Below are 16,766 nucleotides of genomic sequence, written 5' to 3' on the forward strand. Positions count from 1 at the left end.
TGCTCCAGTTCTGGATTTGAGGATAATGTCTCTCCTGTTTGTCTCATGCTTTGCCTCTGCATTATAAGACGGGTATTTGCACACTTTTATAACAGCGGCTACAATTCTCTCTGTGTGTACCACATATATACAGTTGTAAATATGCACATTGTAAATATCCATATATCACAGTGACATCGATATCTTATGCACTGTTTATGATGTTAAGTTGTTCACTCATGTATCTGTGTTTAGTGTAGCAGAAAATTATTCTAGTACCTGCACATCTGGCAAACTCTCGTGGACACTTTGACTCGTCAGTTAATATACTAGAAAGAATGTGTCATTAAACTTGATGAACACATTCTGCTTCTACTAATACATTATATAATGTTTTTCATTGTGTTTCTCTGTTTATGTTTTTTACTCCTTCACAGTTTCTTTGCCACCGCCCTGGCAAGACGGTCCTATTTTGGTAATAACTTTAGTAAACGTGAGCACAAGAGAGAGGAAGAACCAGTGATAGTTGAGACTTCCACTCAGTCAATTAATCAATTAAAACTGATTATTATGGATTTCAGTATCTCATTAGGTTTTAATATTTACATATTTTTAGTGGCCCCCTTATGGCCATCCCTATGAAACCTTCTTGAGGCACCCTGCTGCCAGGAGACATCAGAAATACCACAACACTACCAGAACTCCCAGAGCAATCTCACCAACTTCCCTTACACTAACCTCAGAGTCTTCAGACCTGCAGTTGAACCAGCCAGTCTGTCACAGATAATTTTGTCATGATGGCAGCCTGCAATTTGTGCTGAAGTTTCTAAGAAAATAGGTACTGTAGCTTCTCTTGTGGTTGAATTAATGCCATTAATTGGGTAAGACTGCAGAAAACAGAGCTATAAAAATGACAAAAGGAGCGTGCAGCTGTCTGAAATTGGTGGGGTAGATATATGTGCCAAATATTTGCATTGATATTAGTCTTAAGTGTCTTATATCGGTGAGCATCCAGTCATAAGTGACCACATATATAAAAGAAATAGGCCAAAAAAATATGTTACAAAGGACTTGTGTGTTTCACACTATGATTTACTCGAGAGCACCCCATGTTTGCTTGTTGAGTTAAATTCTTACAATTATGTTGTGTGAGAAAAATGCAAAAGTTGTGACTTTTATGAGTAAATCATATAAAACAAGCATTTGCTATATAATTTTTTATAATAAAGAAGTCAGAGAGATCGGTCTTTTAAGAAATATTTGCATAAACATCTGAGTACATCGACTACAGCATTTATTGAAGTTTGATTCTCACAACACCAGACCTCCTATTTGTTTGCACCTGGCTGCTGTTGCTGTATTTTGCCAGAAATCTTTTTCTAAAAGTTTTTGATTACAGCCTTTCAGCTGGATGATGACTCTTTCTCTAAGCCTAGCCCGTGTTTGCGTGTCCACCTCTTTTGATTCACTGCAGCTCTCTGAAATATTGAGCCAGACTATTTTCTCTGAGGTGTGGGAGTTAGGATGAGCGATCTCTGTTGACCAAGACTGATAACTGTTGACGATCAGAGAAGAAAATTACAGTGCAGAAGCACCAGCTGTATCAAGTGTGAATGCATGACAAACCTTCCTTTACTTCAGAAAGTGGCAGAAAATGTGGCTAAATGAGTACGTCTCAGTGATGATAGAAGTCTCTTTGTTATGTAATGAGCTAAATTATAGATAATACGGCTCTAGAAAATCACAGGGTGTCAGTCTCTCCTGTCATTTCTTCTTACCCATCCTGTGATTAATTGTTCTGGGCTTGAGATCAACTCTGACCCCTACTGGTGTGGATGGAGCTGCTTTGTAATAAAGCTCTCTAATCTTTATGTGAACTATGACATTACATGTAGACTGATACTTCATAATAACATGACAACAAACAGCTACTCTTTTTTTAAAGTTTCTCAGTAAAATGAAGTATACTCAGGAAAACTGTTGCTCAGGCCAAAGTATTTCGTTTCAGTGCACTTTTCACCTGCTACTCTACTATTGCATACATTTGGTGCTTAAATGGCAGTATGAATGAATGAATTATTCAACCACCTTCAAGTGATCTACAAGCTTACAGACTGTGCTAATTCATAATTTACAGAAGGGCTTATAGTTCTGAACCAGAAGGTTTCCTCTTACTTTTGAAGAATCTGTAATTACATTAACCTTTTTTTCTTTGCGGTTATTTCACAATGACTCTCAAGCAAGCGTGTGGGTTGTTCCACAATTAAAGTTACTGAGCACAATGAGGTCTGTGGACTGTATGGCTGCATAATATTGTGACTGACTACTGTGGGTTTTCTTTTTTCAATATAATCTACAACATAACATAACATAAGCATACTGCCCATTCTTTGTGCCATAGATTCAACAAAATGCTGGAAATATTCTTCAGAGATTTTGGACGATATTTACACGATATCGTCACGTAGTTGCAGATGACTATAGCAGCTCTTTCAAATGATACCATGTTCAAGGGACCACTTTAAAATGATTTGAACTTTACCATTATCCTGCTGGGAACAGTGATCGGAAGATGAGTACACCTTGATCATAAAGCAATGTAATGGTTAGCAACAATACTCAGGAAGGCTGTGTTGTTTAAATGATGCTCAAATGGTACTAAGTGGCCCAAATATGCTAAGAATATATCCCGTACTCCAATAACACCAGCACCCTAAAGTGTTGTTTCAAGGCAGGCTGGATACATGCTTTCATCTTATTTTTGACAAATTCTGACACATAAGGTACATAAGGTACATTACATCTACTTGTTATTATGTATATGATATTTGCTTACAATAAGCACAAGGTTAAACTGTGTCTAATATTTTGGCATTCAGGTTATCTGGAAAATAAATAATATCAAATGTAAAACTCAGGCATTGTTTGAATGCATTTTAAAAAACTGTTTTTTTTTCCGCTGAAGTCATGACTATACAGCCTCTTTGTTTTTTGTTCAGAGCAACATTAAAGTTAACATTAATATTAAAACTTCTTGAGATCCACAGGATGGGATTCATTTGTTCCAAGCAGGGATCTGTGGATGCATAGCATGTTGTACCAGTAGCCTACAGCTGTGAGACTCCACTTGCACTCACATCATGTGACTGCCTTGCTAAAAATAACCCTCTCTCCACGCGTGATGTGGATGATACCCAGACTAAGAATAGGCCTACTGGAGAGAAACGACATGATAGTAAATCACCAGTGAAGCAATAGCTGCAGTGCAACAGAGAGGAGGATTTAATAACTTGGCCTTGAAACTACGCAATATCAGTGAAGCTCCTGACAGTATAATTTGCTCAGCACAGCCACTGCTTGGTATCTGTCAGGTATGCATGGCTCTGCATCCGCTCCTACTGGCAGATTTCTCTGCTAATTGACTTGGGAAAGGACAGATAGAAGACAAAAGCAGTAAATAGACTTTTAAGTCCTGCTTTCATTGGCTAAAAATAAAAAAAAACGACTTAACCGACCATTTGACGAACAAAAACATGTTTAAGTTAAAAGCTATCTGCATGAAAAAGTAATGACAGATTTATTTCTTTTTTAGCAGTTTAAGTAAGCAGGTGTTGGAAATGCAAATAACTGTTTTGAGAACTTAAAAACTGAAAAAAACTGAAAAAAAAAATCATTTTCTACAAAATCTGATCCCGAAGCAAACTGCCTGTAGGTCACCTAATCAACTGGCTTTAGAAAGGATTGGTTGTAAATTTGAGGATTCAGAGGTGTAGGGGAGCCTGGTTCACTCTGCAGCTAGATGAACTCGAGTCGAGCAGAGTACATTTAAGATATTTTTTGATAGGGTAGCAGGAGGGAGACAGATGCTTGGATAAGAGCAGGACCTTGACCTGGAGGTAAAGAGCTGTTTGTCTCTTTGTAGAGTTGGATGCATGCAACCATGTTGTGAATTCACCAGGACAGTGTGGTGCACTGACCTGGAAGAATGAAGGGAGGTTCGAGAGTTGGTCACCTGAATATTGTGTTATGTGGAGAAGCGACGGTGTAATGTGGCCTGAGGTTGAGCAAATAAACATGAAATCTCTGCAGTAATAAGGGATCTGGGACTGGCACAGTGGTGCTTGTCTGTATTCTGTATTTTGCAGTATTTTTGCTTTCCCAGTCCTTTGCTTGGATAATATAGGCGTTGGTAGTAAATTTGTGGGCACAGCTTGTGGGCAGTGTGTCTTCTGAAATTTGCAGAAATATGCACTGACCCTTTGTGATTCCAAATTTTGTTTTCTGCAAAAATATATTTTTTTGTTTTTTAAGTTGCGTATGCTTAGGAGTTAGTTATGCATTCTCAGTGGGGAAAAAATGGGAAAGAAAAGCTTGAATTTCATGGAAACTGACGATTAAGTGTAATCAGATAGAACTGGACAGAGGACGGTATTTAATTCTAAGTTCATGAAGGTAATTTTAACCTTTTTGTTATTACAGTTCTAACAACACCCCTCGATTAACAATAAGTAAAGCAAAATAGATTATTACATAAAAATATGTTTTATTGTCTAGACTCTGCATCTGTGTTTACACTGAGCAATATCTAAGATTGATCTATCAACTTCCTTTTATGCTTTACCAAAGGATCATGTGCAGTGTAGATCTTGATCACCTTGTGTATCACAGATATACCACAAATTGCTGTAGTTTGAACAGTGTTAGCTATGCAACATGCATAACATGTAGCTCTTGGGTGTGCAAAGATGCATGAAGAGTCACTTCACATGGGACTGAACCTTAGCACAGCACAGCATTGCAGTGTAACAGTCATTTTATACATTACCTTTAGGCGCCATATGGCTGGCTGCCCTCTCACAGGGAGGTAGGCACGCAGCCATCTCGGCTGCTACAAGAAGACTCGGTGCTCTCAGGCAGGCATGTATCATTTATCAAACACCTGAAAATGACCGAGCTGACAGACTGCTTGATGTATGATCGTGCAGTCACAGGTGTTATCATATGTTGCTGTGGAGGTGTTGATGCATGACTGGCTTAAGCATCTTTAGGGCAAGTTGGGTGATAACACTGGTTGGAGGCCTGGGTGCACTGATAAAAGGAGGAAGCTCACCTAACTCCAGAGACGATCAAAGTTGCTGCAGTGAAGGATGAAATGAAGGACATTTCTCCAATAGCTGTATACAATTAACTGATTTCACCGATAAACATTTTTATATTTAAAACTTGGAAGACTATCTTTTAAAACTAGTTGGAATATGCTTGTGACAGAGCGTATGCACGGCAGTGCCATAGAATATAGTGTCTTGTAAGGATATTTGCTGCTCTGTGTTTACGTAACAGCCTAGATCCTATCACTGCTTTCCATTTAGTCACTGATGTGCTCATTGTATTTGGAGAATTGCCTCACCATGTCTCCGCTTCAAGCTTGTCGAACAGAACTCAATTTTACCACAACAATAGAAAGCGATAGGAGATTCAGAGGTGGGAAACACTGTAGGATTGTTTGTTGATTATTGAGTAACAAAAGTGCTGTTGTAGTTGTAAGACAACAAAGGATATCTTTGTTACTCATATAGTGTATAGTACTATACATGTCTAGAACCACCCCTCGTTTCTTTATGTTTGATTTCCAAGGAGACAAGTGAACTCGACTAACAGTTCATTAAACTTTCTGAATGTCTTTTAAAGTCTTTTTTCTTTAGACATTAGCTGCTTTGGCAGTCATTGTAGTCAGTTTTCAGAGGAATGTTTTCTTAAGCCACTTAGCACTGACCCATGAATCATTCAAATATAAAACAGGCAGACCAGTGTTGTGTCTACACAGCTTGTTGCCAAAGGGACGGGTGGCAAGCCTAAACAAATTCCTGACAGGCTTCTTGACAACCTGAGTGGTTGTCAAGAAGCCTGTCATAATGAATTGAGGTATGCCAAACAGCATAGCGTAAATAAAAGAGAACGGTTGTTGAGGAACAAATCAAAATTTGACATTTTTGGTTCAAATTGTCATCAACATATGTGGGGAAGGTCAGGGTAGAGGCACAACAGTCAGTGTCTACAGCCATCTGTAAAACACGGTGGGGGTTTAGTCATGGTTTGCGTTTCAGCCAGTGGTGTTGGAGATCTTGTCAAAATGCAGAAAATTACCATCACATTTTGAGCCACCTTGCAGTTTCAGTGACAGTGATCCCAAACACACTGCACAGTGCAGTAAAAGCATGCCTGGATAGAAGAAAACACAATGGAAAACAATCACTCTGAGATTGGATTTACCAGAGCTTAGATCTCAACATTACTCACGCAGTGTGAGATCAGCTTAACAGAGAATCAAACAAAGGCAGCCAACATCCAAAGAAGAGCGTTGAATGTCCTTCAAGAAGCCATATTAAATATTGAATTTTACAAACTCTATTTTGCCTTATATTCTGTATTTCCATGTATTTTTGCAGATGTTTAAATAAATCACAGCATCTATTTCCCATTTTCCTCTTGATAGCTTAAGATTTTTTCTCAGTAGTCTTAGCTATCAGAAGGACAAAAAGACCCTTGATCCACAACACTCACCAGAGACTTCCCTGATGAGATTATAGTCTCAGCAGCTACTTTGCAGTGTCACTGAATAAAACTTGATGTCAGTTTTGTAAACTTTTGTTTCGGTCAGATTAAAAATGTGGATAAACCTGGTGTGCTCAATGTATTGTGTAATATTCTTTGGTTTCACAGTCAAATCCACATCACGCTCATTACATCTAGTGAATGCAAGTGTCTTTAATTATTAATAAAGTCTACTCAGCTAAGAAATACTTGATGTGAATCATGCCCTGGCGATAACTTCTACGTGACTTTAAATATCGATGGATATTGACAAGATTTTGTTGATACCACTGCCATCATCAGTCCAAAGGAGAGCTGCCTCCATCCTCAAAAACTCCACACACCGCCAACATAGACTCACTCTTCTGCCCTCAGGACGAATGCTCAGCAATGTGAATCTAGAACATCCCGACTCAACAACTCCTTCTTCCACACTGCTATCAGACTCCTGAACAGCTGACCTATCTTAACAGTATGTTTTGCATATCAGGTCATCTTGCATATTAAGCTCATAGCTCCTTTGCACATACATCTACCTCACACTTAAATGTTATCTTCACTTATTTATTTGTATTATTTGTTATTTTATCTTATTTGTATATAGACATACTTTTTGTCAACCCTTTACCTAACCAGCATTTGTGTGTGGCAGCAAAGAAAGAATTTCATTGCACAGACAAATGCTTTTTCTCTTTGTACATATGACAATAAACGCTTTGAATCTTGAATCTTGAATCATCCATTCTGCTTGTAGGTCCAGTTCTTTATTCATTCCCTTATTGACACTCAGTCAATTTTCTGTTGGGAAACAATTTGGCTCTAGACAGCTTTTTCGTATCAGTGTTACTGTTTTATGATCTCTAAGGCTGAACACAGTGTAGAAGCAGTAAAAAAGCTTAATTGTAATTCGGGTCTTCATTGCCTCGAGTTTGATGTGACTCTTTTGAAATGTCAGAAAACCATACCAGCAGTGATTAAAGGACTAGATGAACTTGAAGGCATATGATTGTAATAGACTGGACAATTTGGAATTGGTTTCAGTTCTCAGTTCTTGTGAAAATGGACCAACAAACAACAGCTAATACCAGCAGAAATCTCAACAACTTGCCAAAATCTGCATTTTGTTTTTTGTTTTTTTCTCCAGTATTGAAGAAGCTAATGACCTATGATTTGCAAGTGAGAGAGTACATAATTGCAAAGTTGGTTGGCAGCACCTGTTGGTTTTATGTTTCCTCAAATAACAAACCTCCAGCATCCTTTCATGTGTGTCTCCAAAATGCAAAATTCTGAAAGTAAACGTCAATATAGCTGGTTCCACACCATGGAGAAAACTGTGGCAGTGATTGAGAATCATTGAAGGCGTGATTGAAAGCCTTACTTGTTTTCCCGTATTGAACATGAGTCAGTGGACCTCTAATTGCCACAGTTTCTCTCAATATAAGGTTTGAGGTTTTAAGTAATGGAAGGGTAGATAAAAATATAAACAGGATTAGTTCAACCAACAGCATACAAAACATCACTTAAAGCTGTTTATTTGCTTTACAGATCTGAGAAATTGGCAGTCGTGTCTGAGAGTTTAATTTATTTGAATTTCAACAGGCTTATTACGCTGCCTGTCTTCTCCGAAAGTATATTAAGTCCAGTTAAGTCCAAATTATTCAATAGCAAGTAAAATTCTAATTAAATATTGAACATAACACTGTTAAGAAACATCTTAATTAGTTTGTTTATTCAAGTGTTCTCAGTGGTCTCTTTATTTTTTAGGCAAAGATTATCCTGTAATCATCTTGGTATTTAGTGGCTTATTATGCTTCAGCAATTGGTGAGTCGATGACCATTATTCGTCAGGGCTTGGATTTCAGATTTCACAGCCTACGATGTACTGCTACTAACTTAAATGAACTGTCATTCTCCCACAAATGCAAAATTGCTGTAATTTCTGCTCTTCTTCTTTTAGTGCCATTGCTTTCACTTCTTTTCCTTTCCACTTTGCTCTTTTCCTGACTGTTTTCACATCTACATCAGGATTCTGTATTTTACAAACTGCACTGTAAGTTTGAGCTTGTGTTTTGGACTATTGCTTTGCCAGCCTAGGGAGCCTTTGGCTATCAGGTTCCTCTCCTATGCGACCAGCTCCCAGATTGGATCAGCTGACCCTGAAACATCCCTAAATTAAGCTGCAATAGACTCAGTGCTGCCGTGATGCACTTTTCTTCTTCACTCACCTCTTTTTTTTTTTTTAACTGTTAGTGTGTTTATACACCACTTTTGCATTTAATCGTTAGTAATTGTTAGTAATTGTTCCCATGGCTGTCCATCCCTGATCCTAGTTCCGCACGAGGCTTCTTCCTGTTACAAAGGAGTTCTTTCCTTCCCACTATTGCCACTGTTGCTTGCTCATAGTCGTTTGTCTGATTGTTGGGGGCTTTGTTTGAACTTCTCTGTGCATGCTAGCAAGACTTTATGAAGTCTTGCAGAAAAGACGAAGAGAGAACATAGCAAGGGTTTTCTTTAGGTCGGATGATGTTGGAAATGCTTATGGCCCATCATTCTGGGCTGCTGAAACTTGGGATGAATATGATTAGATTGCTGTAATTGCGTGCAGGAATTTCCCACATAATGAGGGCTAGATCTAAAGGAATCGGTTAAAATATGTACAGTACCTGCTAGGGCTGTGCGATATGACCAAAATCTCATATCCCGATATAAAACATCTATCGTCCCGATAACGATACAAATCACAAAAATTTAACATTTTCTGTAAATTCTGTGAATCTCGGGCAGCTGAAGTGTTTTCAGCTGCCCGCGATGCTGTTACCGTCGTTGTTGCTAACAACAACGCATAAAAACAGGCGCTTGTCCGTCCGTAGTGTGGTTATATTAAATATAAGAGAAAGAGAGAACTTTAAGAAATTAATATAGCCACTACAGTGACCATCAAAACGATGAAAAAATATTGCCGTAAACAGTTTATTTTGCGACACCACGAAACAAACGATAGCGTCAAATGAAACGATAGACGTTTTTATATCGTCATCTGAATCCGATATATATCGTTATATCGAACAGCCCTAGTACCTGCACTGCCACACTTGAAAATCAGCTTTCTCGTCTCTGAATAGCAACTCAACTTTTATTTTTTTCTTTCTTTCTTTTTTTTTGCAAGGAGATTTTGAGATGTAATTTCTGGAGGAGCTTTCTCATTTCTATGCAGATTCATTGGGTGCCCTTGTGTCCTGTCACCTCTGCTTGTCACCCATTTCATCTGGCCTCTCTATTCCCAAGCATTGTCATTTGCAGTGGATCTATCCCTGTCATGTGGCTGTTAACAATCAGGCAACCTGACAGCCGCCCACTATTTACCCATCATGCCCCTCTCTGCATGGTTTGGTGGAAAAGGTGCAACTTTAATCTCGATCTGCATGCATTAACAAATGCACTCCTCTATCCTCGCCTCTGGTAGGCGAGTGTGAGTGGAGAGTGGGTGGAAAGTGCAGGGATGACACAGTGGCGCATGAGTGTCTCCTCATCCATCAGTCTGTCACAGGCTGTCGCCCGGCTTCTCCCAGAGATGCTGTCGATCTGTAAACAAGAGAAACACCAGGCTTCCTGGGGTGCCATGCTAGCATGCAGACAGACGGGGCAGGGCAAGCCTCTCCTATATGAATCACACACTGATAGAGAGCTGATTTGACCATAGCAGGGTTTTGATCAACACAGCCAGGTGTGGATGACTAATGCCTCTGAAGACTACTGCATATCAACAACCGGCCGTGTCGGGAGAATGAAAACAATCACTAGCGTTGTCACATTTTTTTAATATGGGAATAAGATGGACTGGGAGAAACTGACAACAGGACTTTTTCTGCTTCAGTGTTTTTTGGCACTTAATAATAAGCATGGGTATCTCCAGACATTTTTTTTTTAGTATTTTACTGAGGAGCACTGACACTTAAAAATGTTGATTAAATAACCCCTTTTGAAGTGTGTTAACAGTTTCTACAAGTTAGAGAGAAGATGAAGTAATAAAGTAAGGCTAAGGATGTGTTTTGAGACACCTGTGTTGTAATTGTTGATAAATGTCAGATTTCTGTAAAGTAATTAGCTCCTAATGACCACATTACAAAATGCATCCTGTACCCCCTTCAACACTCACTGAGCCAAGCGTTAATGACTTATCTGCTGTATGTTGGGACATGGGGGAAAGGACTAACTCAGTCCTTTATAGCCCCTCTAATTATTTTCCGCATCACATGATTAATATTGTCACTTTGATTTTGCTCTGAGCCCATTAGATGAAACGCTTTGTGACAGAGGACACTGCTTGTAGAGCAAAGAGTCGGAAATGTTTGCTGCCCTCTTGTTTCCGGGCCTCAGAGACACCTCTGTCCTCTAGAATAGGAAGACTCTGAGCCACACTGCTGGAGCGGGGCCTGCCGCCTGTCTAGTGGGGGCTGTTGGCTGGTACAAGGCCAGGGCTACAACTGGGGCCAGGCTATTTCTGAACAGGACCAGGGAGGATGCAGCTGGTGTTCCTGCTGTTGACAATGTAAGTGTGCCAGTAGAGCCCCCCCAGAACCAATAAGCTCCTTCATTTCAAGACAAACTGCCATTAAAACCAGTAATCACAGCACATCTCACGGCCAGAGCCTTGTCTAGGAAAATACAAGGACAGGAGACTTTACCGGTTGGGGTGGGGATGGGGGTGTAAGACTAAAGAACCACATATTCCTGTCACTAAAAAGCTCTTAATTGCTCATAACATGAATTTGTTCCCCTGGAGAAATCATTCACCAGACAATTTTAGTAGTATTAGTAATAATAGATAAAGATAAAGATACAAATAAAATAAAAAAAATTTGACTCTAAACCCTTTGAACTTCAAAAAGCCCTATAAATGAGTTTTTAACAGAGATGTAAAAAAAAAAAACCCAAACAAAATAAAGAATCACACACAAACACAAAGGAAGCATGCGTGACATTCTTGAGCAAGTCTTTCCACAGCCGAGAACCCTAAAAGCAGCCAAGTGACAATAGTTATGGGTTTTTTTTGTATAATTTAGATTCCAGAATCCAAACTGCATACCAATACACCAAAAAATGTGAAATCTATTCAAGACCATGAATAAAGCTACGGGAGAATTTGTTCAGATTTTGCTCAAATGTTTACTGGGACTAAAAAGTTAACTGATTAAAAATTTGGTGACAAGGTCACTGGGATCTTACAAAACACCTTTTTTCCTCTTTTCTTTCCTCTTTTTTTGGGGGGGTCGTGACTCAACTTCTGAACACGATATCCAGGAACACATTCAGTGGATTTCTGGTTACTTGGCATGAGTGTTCATGTAGGAACGAACTGATTTCACACTGGTGGTCAAAGTTCAAGCTCACTGGAACAAAAAAGACTCCACAAAGTCTGACAAACTTTCACTAAAACATTTAGCAAGATAAAATGTTTGAGTGATAACATTGAATTATCAGTCTTTGAGCACTGTGAGATCATAGTGCCCTGCTAAAGAAACAAACAACCTTTTGGCTATAATTTTGGAGCACAGAACAACTTTGTGATCATATTTCATTCAGACACTGAATTAATGCTGTTTGACTGATATATATCCAAAATTATTTTTGATTGTCAAGCATGTCAAAGAAAAACATAAAATAACCACTGCCGCTGTCCCCTTCTTATGAGCTTGAAGTATTCATCTAACAAAGTGGTCGTGCTTTGCATTTGTCTTTTGCATAATTTTATGTCTTTGAGAACAGTTACATCAGATGAAAATCGATCGTAGATTTAGCGTTAATTTGCTATGTGTTAATATGATCATAATCATATATGACCGGACTGTCATAGCAGTTTCAAATACACAGATTAAGTAGTTAAACTAAGTGAACTCATGCTTTGTAATTTGTTTTTTCCAGTGCTGGACTGACATCTTGCTCATTTTAAATTCTATTTTTAGAAAATCATTTTCTCTTCCATCCATCCATGCATCCTTTATCTGTATTGACTTATCCTTTGTAGTCTATCTAAGCTGATATCAGGCGAGGGTGTGGAATAATCTGGGTCAGGTCACCTGCTATGTAAAGCCCTGTGAGGAGCTGACAATCTTTCAGTCATCGTTGCGCCTACGGTACGAGGACTTCAGATGAACTTGCGTTTAGTACTTGAAGAATCATGCAGCCACCTGAACAACTTAAACACTCACACATATAAAAACAATTTCCAGTAAATTGAACCTGTGTAATCAGAGTATATCACAAAGGTCCCAGCTGATGACAGCTTAATTCACGTCTGAGATGTTTTTACAATATGTTATGTACATAAGAGCACTTATTGCTCTATCTAAGCACCACCTTTGGACTGGTTTTATATTTTTACTGGAAACCATAAGACAGAGAGCTCTATTCATTCTGCAGCATCAGTTTCTGTCTAATCTTTGAGTGCAGGTGGACACTGCTTTTATTCAAGGCTTGCATCTGATGGAAAACCTCATTTTCTGCCTGAGGCAGCCAAAAATGTTGTTATCAGCCCCTTTCCATAGTCATGATTTATTTTGCTAGTATGTCACAACACATGCATTTTCCCTTTTGAATTTGAAGCTTTTATGAAGCGCTTAGTGTTGAATGACTGTTTATTTTAATATTAATAGTTGCAAGATTTCTAATTTAAATTTGGTAACACTTAAAAAAAACAACAGTTATTGAAAAATGGTAAATTAATAGTTAATTAAACATAGGTAAATAGTTATTTTTCGATTGACTGTTAAATTTCTGTTTGTCAATAGTCCATCTATTAAAAATTGCACACATTTAATGAATTTTATAAAATGTATTATGTAGATACATACTTACATGATATTTTGACTATACTGGTACACATAAAATTTGTAATTATGTGTTTGTTAATAATCCACATAATGGATTGTGATTTTGAAACTGATGTTCCATTATGGTTCAGTCACAGTAAAAGTAGGTCAGCAGCCTCTTTGTGACTAGTAAAAAATTGGTTGCTGGCTGGTGAATTTTTTTTCTATGCGCGACTGATTGCAAGTAGGTTTAGTGATTATCTAGTCATCAAGAGGTTGAGCATGCAACACTCTGTGGTTGACCACTTTTCCATCACAAGATGATTGCAAAGTTTGCCTCATGGAAGGCAACCCCATCCAAACAATCGCAGTTCCCTTATAATAAGTAAGTATAAGAAGGTAATAAGTTATATCCTTTGTTCTGTCTTCCTTCTTTGACCTCCAGTTGCAATAAATGGCTGCCTCTCACTCAGCCTGGTTCTTCTGGAGGTTGCTTGATGTTAAAAGGGAGTTTTCCCTTCCCACTTTTGCCAACTGCTTGCTCATAGGGGGTTGTTTGATTGTTGTTGTTTTTTCCTGTATTATCTTTACCTTACACTATAAAGCACCTTGAGGCAGCTGTTGTTGTGGTTTGGTGCTATATAAATACAACTGAGTTGAACTGAATAGTTAATGTGAATTTCTGTGTATATAGAGTATATATGGAACTGATTTGTGAATCTGACAAATTTATCACGGTTAATCGCTATATTATCACAACAATATTGCATATAATTGCCAGTTTTCCCCATATTGAATCACAAACCATTAGGACACTGATAGCAGACTGAATCCACCATACTGTCGTTTTGTTGTTGAATTGGCAGATCAAAGTCGCTTAGAAAACAGAAACCGACTGCAAGTGATCATTGTCTAACCTGCTTTATAATAGCCATCCAAATAATTGTTATAGATTAGCATTTATTTTTGAAGTGTAAAAACAATCTGATGCACGTTTACGTTTACAATTTTGAAAATAGACAATTTATACATCATATTAATAATATATTAAATTTATTATTGGTAAACAACACAAAGTTTAATTACCTGTAACAATGAGGAAAAAAATACATTATGATGTAACTTGTTGTCAGGTTAAAAGATCGGTCTAATCTTACCTCTTCATTGCTTTTGAGGTTGGATTGACAACATGTTCAATCACTCTAATGAAAGATTGTCCTTGCAGGTGTTTGTGTGGCTCTTCTCCTGAAAGGCTCAGCCTTCCTCTGGGGAAATCATCCTCCTTTCAAGTTCTCGTTGGATGTGTGTATTTGTGTGTGCGTTTGCTCATGTGCAAGGGCAGGTCATGACTTACTGTGTACTGACAAACACACGTATACACATAGACGGTCTCCCAACATTCCCAAGATCCTAGGGGAGTCTTTTTCTTTTCTTTCTTTCTTTTTTTGTAAGTGACCTTGGACGTGACATATGCCCCGAATGGTGAAAAACACAGACAAGACATGTTAATATGTGTTGAAAGGGTCAGCTAAGGTTACGCAGCATTGCCCACCATACTTGACGTCTCCCCACCACCCAACCAATCACAGCCAAGGACTCAGTGATGCAGTGTCCTTCTTACTGGAGGGATTCCTAGGAACCACCGTGTGATGATGCTGGCTTAAACAGCCCAGAGTCTCTCCTGTCTTCTCACACCTCCTCCCACCCTCCGCTCTCTGCCCCAGGCTTTTTCTCCAAGCCGTGAATTAAGTGCATCTGCCTGTTGTGTTTGAACAGAAGACATTCTAGCGCCATCCACACTGCTCCCACAAGACTGGCTATGTAGACGGCAGACGGAGTCATCATCCAGCCCTCTTTCTCTCCTCTCAGCTAGGCTCCACCTCTCACTTTCCCTCTCTCCCTCTTCCTCTCTTCCAGCATCACACTCACACAAACACACACACAGCACACACACTTTTTCTTCAAGACCTCCTACTCCTACTACAGATGAGCGCCTCCTCGACAGGGCGAGCAGATTTGGAGCTGAAGGTGTGTTGTTGTTGCCAGGTAAGAGAGCACGTTTCTGCTTTGGGCTACCTCAGAAGTTGCAAAGAATCGGGGCGTCTCTTGTTTGTTTTGTAGTGTCTTCTCATAGTGGGGTGGATGTGTGTGATGTATCTGTTTCTAGGTGACATAATCAGGAAGGGTGGGTGTTTTAAGGGTGTCACAGAGGAAGTACACTTCACTCCCAAGCCTTCTTATTAACACCGTTTTTGGCGCGTCTTTCGTTGCCATGTGCACTGAAAGGCTTTTTGTGCTTGCTCGGAAACTGCTGTAGGTGCAGGGTGGAGTGCAGCTAGTGATAGCAACATATAGAACACGTCTTTTGTTGCGAGGGGAGACCACAGCGTGGATGTGTGGGCAGATGGAGAGGAGAGGAAAGGAGGGGAGGGGAATGGAGACCGAAGACGAGCAGCTGCTTTCATCCCATGGAAGCTAATCCCTCCGTTTGTTCACCTCGCTCCATCAGATAAAATAGGCAGGCTGCAGCCCTGGTGCCCTATCATTAAATTTTTTTACTTCACTATTCTCCATCTTTGAGTCATGATAGATTTATCTTGAGCAGAAATAAAGACAGGCAGGGTATTGATTCAGAAATGAGCTGTAATGCCATTTGAATATGGAACAAGACAAGCGCTTCAGCTTGACTTTACGAATACTTCGATTTGGTCCTGACTACACTTCCTGCTGATAATTTATCCTATAAACTTGTGGCAATAAATAGCTGTTAAAAGTTGCAGTCTTTTTAGCTTAAGAGTCTATTTAGTGAACAGATACAATTTGAAAATGTCATTCCAGTTCCTCGTCGATATTGTCCTTATCTGGTATCATTATTAGTGGGAACCCCCGTTGCTGTAAAGAAGGCTTATCACCTCCCACGGGTTTACTGATAGAGTGCCGATTGGCTACCGCACAGTGCACATGTAATGGACGGCTGCTGTCGCTCAGCAAACATGTCAACCATATCCATGGTGAGTGTTAGCGCGCCTTCGCTGACAAGTCATTAAAAAAGAAGTGGCCTGTCACCTCTTGCCTGCTCCCAGATTACCTAATATCTCAGGGGGCATAATCAGCCAGAGGCATGGGAGAGGAAGAAGAGGGAGAGAGAAGAGGGGTTGCTCAGCTGTTGCTGTTTAGCTGTACTGGTTTGGGCATATACACTAGGTAGCTCCCGTGTGTCAAACTGTTACCAGGTGACGGGAAAAGCGCGAGTGAAACAGCACTCTTTGCTTTTCTCACCTAAATCTAAATGACCCCTGATCTAATTCCCCAAGGAAGAGCCTATGTTTACATACTCTCAGGGAGCTTCTGCAGATGCTCCATTTCATAATTACTAACTGAATCAGA

At 39.4% G+C, this 16,766-nt stretch overlaps 1 protein-coding gene across 2 annotated transcripts in view; it reads left to right on the forward strand.

Annotated features, from left to right (window-relative positions):
* Nucleotides 1-15,184: 15,184 nt before the first annotated feature.
* Nucleotides 15,185-16,766, forward strand: part of syt1a (synaptotagmin Ia) — a 205,529-nt gene continuing 203,947 nt past the window's right edge. Inside the window, exon 1 of one of the 2 annotated variants that reach the window (XM_084909776.1) lies at nucleotides 15,185-15,425. The gene's annotated coding sequence lies outside the window, so the exon portion shown is untranslated. The remainder of the gene's footprint in view (nucleotides 15,426-16,766) is intronic. The other variant, XM_084909774.1, reaches the window with a different exon arrangement.

The sequence above is a fragment of the Perissodus microlepis genome, chromosome 17 (genome assembly GCF_051167445.1).
Source record: "Perissodus microlepis isolate ML-2025 ecotype Zambia chromosome 17, ASM5116744v1, whole genome shotgun sequence".
Taxonomy (NCBI): domain Eukaryota; kingdom Metazoa; phylum Chordata; class Actinopteri; order Cichliformes; family Cichlidae; genus Perissodus; species Perissodus microlepis.